Source organism: Mus pahari, chromosome 1, assembly GCF_900095145.1.
Source record: "Mus pahari chromosome 1, PAHARI_EIJ_v1.1, whole genome shotgun sequence".
Classification (NCBI taxonomy): domain Eukaryota; kingdom Metazoa; phylum Chordata; class Mammalia; order Rodentia; family Muridae; genus Mus; species Mus pahari.
Window position 1 is genome coordinate 167,486,325 of NC_034590.1, and position 6,000 is coordinate 167,492,324.

Consider the following 6,000-nt stretch of genomic DNA (forward strand, 5'->3'; position numbering starts at 1 on the left):
TAATCTCGGGGTATCTCTATACTGGAGTCCTGTGTAGTTACAACCTGAGCTGTTTGTGGAGTGCTAGGTTGAGAACAGTCACTCTGGTACACACAGGGGTGAGGTGTGGGCAGGTGTGCCCTGTAGGTAGGCACGGGAACTTCCTGGCAGCTTGGCTACCAGAGGAGGCTAGAGACAAAGTCTAGAGAGATAAGGACAAGAGCAGTTATGAGCTCAGCCCCGGGGAAACCACCTGATAGATAAGGCTGGTCGAGCTCTTAGGAGGAAGATTCCCATACACACACTTACTATAGACCGTATGCTTAGCATGTTACATGGCTGTTACATAGCAGTTACATGGCTGGGGACAGGGGTATAACTTAGCAGAGCTTCTTCTCTCCAAAGCCCTGGGATTAAGCCATAACACCAAAGCTGGGGAGACCTAGGAGAGACACTCAGGAGAGAACAACACTTGCATTCAAGGTGTCAGTACAATATTACAGAGCGGAAGCTGCCATGGGTCTCTTCCCTTCTGTGCTTCCAGAAGTTTAAGAGTTGGTATTGTAATAATCCAGTCTGGGAGAAGGTAACTGGAGGTTCTCACGTCAGCCCGCAAGCAAGAACGGACAAGAGCTTTCTTGTCGTGCCACCCTGCCTCTACTTCTGTGTGAGCGATGGATTCCTGTATGCGGATACCCCATGTATGCCACAGCACGGGCGAACCTTCTTGTGGATAGAACATTACTGTCTAGGCAACAGGACCCTGGTGCTGTCACGTGGGCATGGTGCTGTCACGTGGGCAACCCCTCACATTTCTTACCACCAAATGAGCAGAGATTGGTTGTTAAATGTTCCACGTTTCAGGACTACCCTGGAAAAAGTCACGGTTTACAGGAAGAGATAAATTATAGTGGCGATAGGATTTCTTCATTTTTCAAAGAACTGTCAGTTTTAAAAAGCAAATTATCATAGCGTGAGCTATGGCTTACCCCAACATTTGCCTCGATAGTTCAGGGGCACCAGCATTATTAAATAAAAAGGAGGGCAAGCATATTAAGAATTGAAAGTGCCCGTACTGGCTGAGATTCTAGAGATAGTGCTAAAACTCTGGAGCTCAAGAAAAAGCATGCTAGCAAGTAAAATAGCCCTGATGGCTCCGGAGACCTGTAGGTCTGAGAAGCGAGTATCTCTGGTGTATGCCTGTAACCAGTTCTCTCACATAGCTTGCTGCAGTGTGCGTGAATGAGCTGTTCTGAGGACTCTAGGTGGAAGGGAGGAATTGGAAGTGTCTACAGACGGGAGCCCAGATCTGTCTGTCTGTGTCAAAGGTGACATGAACAGGAACCCATGTTAGCTCACTGTCTGCATCCTCAAACCTAGTGCCCGACACGGGAGGGAGCACACATGGATGATTTTTTGTGTAATATCCGTGCAAGCTGGGTTTGGGAGTTATAAACTTGTTTAACAACAACATCTGGGAAGACATCAGACTAAAGCGACTGGTGGTGCACAGTATCTGGTCCAGACGCACCTTGCGTTAGGAAAAAGGTAAACAAAACAAAACAAAAACAAAAAACAAAAAACAAAAAACGAGACAGGAGCCCCATCGCGGAGATCAAGTCAGAATTTTGGGACAGTCTGCTGTATAGACAGTTTTGTAGAATGCGCTCTCAGTGGAACTTTTGACGTTTACAGTTTTAGGGTCTCTTAGTACTCCTCTCTGGTGAGCTCGGGAAATTTTGCGTATGTGGCATAGAGGAGGGGAGGGGGGTGGCCCCAATTTGCAGGGCCGCTCTCCTCCCGTGCTGGCGACGCTTGCCAACTTCCCAGAGGTCTGGACCAAGCGCGCAGTCCTATTTTCAGAACACGTGACAGATTTGCAGAGGGTAGCCCAGGGTCACTTTTCTGGCTGGCAGTTTTGCAGAGCCCTCGGCCCGCCAGTTCTGTAGGGAGCGCTCTATCGCCCAGTTCCTGCTGCGGCAGGGGTCGCCCAAACGTCGCAGAAGGCGGGACGCAGCACGTGGGCGGCGAGGGCTTCCCGCGCGAGCTTCCCGTGCGAGCTTCTCCCGCGGCGGGCTCCGTCGCGCGCGTCCCCGCTCGCCCCCAACTTTCCCGGGCTGCAGGCACAGCCCCGCCCGGCCCGCCTGCTCCTCCCCCTCCGCCTCCGGGACTTTTACTTTCAGTTTCCCCAAAGTTGCCCTCGACCCTCGCGGAGGACGCACGCTGCCGTGGGCTCCTGGCCGCCGCCGTGGGAACGGTAACTTGGGCCGCCATCGCGGCTTTCCCGCCCCTCTTCCGCGCGCTCCTTCCTCCCGCGCGTCCCCGCCCAGGGTCTCCCTCCCTCCCGCAGGCTCGCAGAACCTGCTTGCTGGGCGCTGTGGCAAGGAAGGCTCTCCACGCCCCTGGCCATCGCTGGCTTTGCTCAGCATGGCCACCGTCGCTTGGCCTCCTGGACTGGAGTCTCACGACATCCGGTGCCATTCCGGATGTAACAGGGAAGAAAGAGCGGGTGTAGGGCTGTGGATGTGGTTGTTTGAACCCGCAAGGACTACCTTGTCATACCGGGAGCTTAGGCGCCGCCGCCGGGTCCATTCAGTAAGAATCTTGGGCCGTCCTGGTGGTGGCTTGTGCTCAGGGAAGGAGGGAGTTAGGTGCATAGGTCTTTAACCAATGCAAAGTGTGCTTGAACTACTCTTTCTGGTCTGGGGACCCTTGCATCTGGACTCTTACAGTGACTTAAGACAGTGAAAAACGGGCAGGCGACACTTGTCAGTATGAGCTCCAGGCGACACCTCACCTTTACTCTTTGGCCTTTCGGATTTATGGGGAAGTAAGTTTATTAGTAGGCACAGGCGGTGTTCGCAAGTAATTCACAGGCCTTTCTCTTGAGCTGAGCTTACTGACAAGGCCCTGGTTTTCTGTTGACAAGCTGTTTCTTCCTTCAGAGTTTGGCCAGCCTGACCTTCTTACACCCCCGTCCATACTGTTAAAGCCTAGCGTTACAATCTGCCACTCCGCAGCCTCCAATAGGACATGGGCAAAGTCTCTGGTTAACCGTGTGAACCTCAGGTGACACTGGTGGGCTGGGTGGCAGCCTCGGGACTTTTTTGCTTAAGGAAGCATGCATTTGGGCAGGAGGTGAGTCTGTTCGGTGCTAAGGAAGCAGGCATCCTGTTCAGGCAATATCCCGACCCACCTCAGTACGACTTGCTTCACACCTGCTCTAGCCTGCTTTCTCTTGCTGGGATAAACACCATGACCATAGAGGAAAGGCTTTATTTCATTTGACTACTTCAGGTCACAGTCTGCCGTTGAGGGAAATCGAGTCAGGAACCTGGAGGCAGGAAATCTGATCACTCATTCAGCTAGCCTTCTTACACAGCCCAGACCCAGCTGCCCGTGGATGATGGTACCATTAGTCAAGGCACTTCCCTGTAGACATAGATAGCCACAGGCCATTGTGATCTGGGTAACTCCTCAAGTGAGATTTCCTGTTCCCAAGTGACTCTAGGCTGTATCAACTTGAATATATATATATAAACTAGACACCACACCCCTCAGCTTGGGTCTGGAGAAGTTCTCAGGGCAGGTGGCATCCTAGCGGCCAAAGTGATGGCAAATAGGAGCGGCCGCATTGTAAGACAGGAATTTGAGGTAACCAGGGAGTGGCTGGACATACTATTTTCTAAGCAACCACTTGGGAACTAACCCACGCAGAGCCCCAGTGGCTTCCTACTGGATTCCCATCCCCTCGTGTGGGGGGCTAGCCTTCCCACACAAGAAGCCTCCTGGGGACCATAACAGCAGGCATCACACATCGTATGTCATTTAAAGAAGACATTCCCTGTCTCTTTACAGTGAATAAGCACTGTCTCTGTAATGGCTGCTCTTTGCAGCCCCTTAAAAAAGGGACAGGTACAGAAAAGCCATGTAAGGAAGGCCCCTCGGGCAGCACCACTGAGCCCAGATGAGTTGACTTCCTCGGAGGGTTTGGAGACAAAACCAGGACTCAAAACCAAGAGTCGGCCAGCACCCCATTGGGTCCCCTGAGATCTCTGAATGTTTCCAAGACTCGAGTGGGTCAGCCACGGGGGGTGAGGAAGCTCCTGGGTGCTTAGCCCTCCTGATTGATGAGTCAAGTCTGCTGTTGATGATGTAGGCTGTTAGCAAGAAGGCTTAAGACTCCTGCCTATAAGATAGATGTATTTTAGCTCCAGATTTCGGGCATCTCATTCTCTGGTCTGCTTGCTCTGTTGCTGTGGGCCTGTGGTGACAGAGGCGGGGCATCCTGGTGGTGAGAGTATATGGTGGGACAAAGCCGTTGACCTCAGGGCAGCCAGGAAGACGCTTTGGGCTTCCAACAGGTGGTGGTGTGGGCATTGTGGAGAAGTCTCCCACTGACACGTTAGGGCTCCCCAGCCAGAAACGGGTTCATTACGTCTTCTGGCCTGTGTCAGCTTTCTGTTAGCATAATAAGAACCAATTCATTAAGTTATCAGTTTAGAAAGAGTAGTCTGTTCTGGTTCACATTTTAGAGCCTGCAGCTCATGATTGCCTGGGCCGGTTGCTGATGGAGCACAACCAAGTATATACTGGTTGGTTTTTCCTCACAGTGATCAGAATATGAGAGGGCAACTTAGAGACATTTCTCCCTTTAGAGCGGTAGTTCCCAACCTTCCTAAGGCTGCAAACTGCAACCTTTTCTTTTTCTTTTGGAGATTTATTTATCTTCAGACACACCAGAAGAGGGCATCAGATCTCATCAGGACTGGTTGTGAGCCACCGTGTGGTTGCTGGGATTTGAACTCAGAACCTTTGGAAGAGCAGTCAGTGCTCTTACCTGCTGAGCCATCTCGCCAGCCCAACGCTCCTCATGTTGTGGTGACCCTCAACCATAAAACTATTTTGTTGCTAGGTCATAACTGTAATTTTGCCACTGCTATGAATCGGACTGTAAACATCCGATAAGCACCCCCAGAAGGTTTGGTTTCTACCCATAGGTTGAGACCCTACGCTCTAGAGTGCTTTGGGCACTAGAAGACTCAGCCCACCCGTGGCAGAGCACCATAGCAACCAGACGTTGACTCCTTGCGGCATACAGAAAGCAGGGAGCGGCTGCAGGAAGGTGCACTCTACCCTCCCCGGAAACTCTCCCAATGCCCTACTTCCTTCTGCGAGGCCGCACCTCCAGAAGCTGCCAGTGCTCCACCAGCTGGAGACCAAGCACCCCGGAGTTCTACACTTGAGTCTGTTGGAGGCTCATTTCCATTTTGGGTCTCAACAGCCTGGTGTGGTGGTACACACCTTTAATCCCAGCACTCGGGAGGCAGAGGCAGGCAGATTTCAGAGTTCAAGATCAGCCTGGTCTACAAAGTGAGTTCCAGGACAGCCAGGGCTATACAGAGAAAGCCTGTCTTGAAAAACAAACAAACAAAAAAGAAACAAAAAAAAACGAACAAACAAAAACCAACAACAATAGGGTATTATCTTTATGGCTTGGAGGCAAAAAGGAGGAGGGATGGGTCTCCCTATGTCCCCTGAAGGCCCATCAGCAACAGGAAGCTGCCTGGGCGGCCTCCTGGCACCAGGAGGCTGGGGACTTTTGGGGAAGGGGCACGTCAGATCCAAACCAGCCAGATCGTTTGTGTGTTTGTGTGTTTGTGTGTTTTTCACTGATGTTGCTATCCAGGTGTGTAAATTCCTTCTGTAAACCGTCTGTCCTCAGTTTTTAGGGGGTTAGCATTTTGATATACACATCTTCTTCATCCATCCATTAGTCTTAAAATGGGCTACTCTGTTGCACCTCCTTAAGGAATGGAGATGGGAGATGAAACTGTCATGGCTCCCTGCTGTGTCCAGTTCTGAGAGTTTGACCTCTAGGTTCTGGCACCTATACTTCCTGGTTATAGTCCCATCTGTGGGGAATGGCCAGAGGTGTAGTAACTAGGGCAGATCAGAGCTGGAACCTCCTATTCTCTCTCTCTCTCTCTCTCTCTCTCTCTCTCTCTCTCTCTCTCTCTC

At 51.5% G+C, this 6,000-nt stretch overlaps 1 protein-coding gene across 1 annotated transcript in view; it reads left to right on the forward strand.

Moving 5' to 3' along the window:
- The first annotated feature begins 1,921 nt into the window (after nt 1-1,921).
- Casp7 (caspase 7) overlaps nt 1,922-6,000 on the forward strand; it is a 39,227-nt gene continuing 35,148 nt past the window's right edge. The window contains exon 1 of the mRNA XM_021207548.2: nt 1,922-2,236. The gene's annotated coding sequence lies outside the window, so the exon portion shown is untranslated. The remainder of the gene's footprint in view (nt 2,237-6,000) is intronic.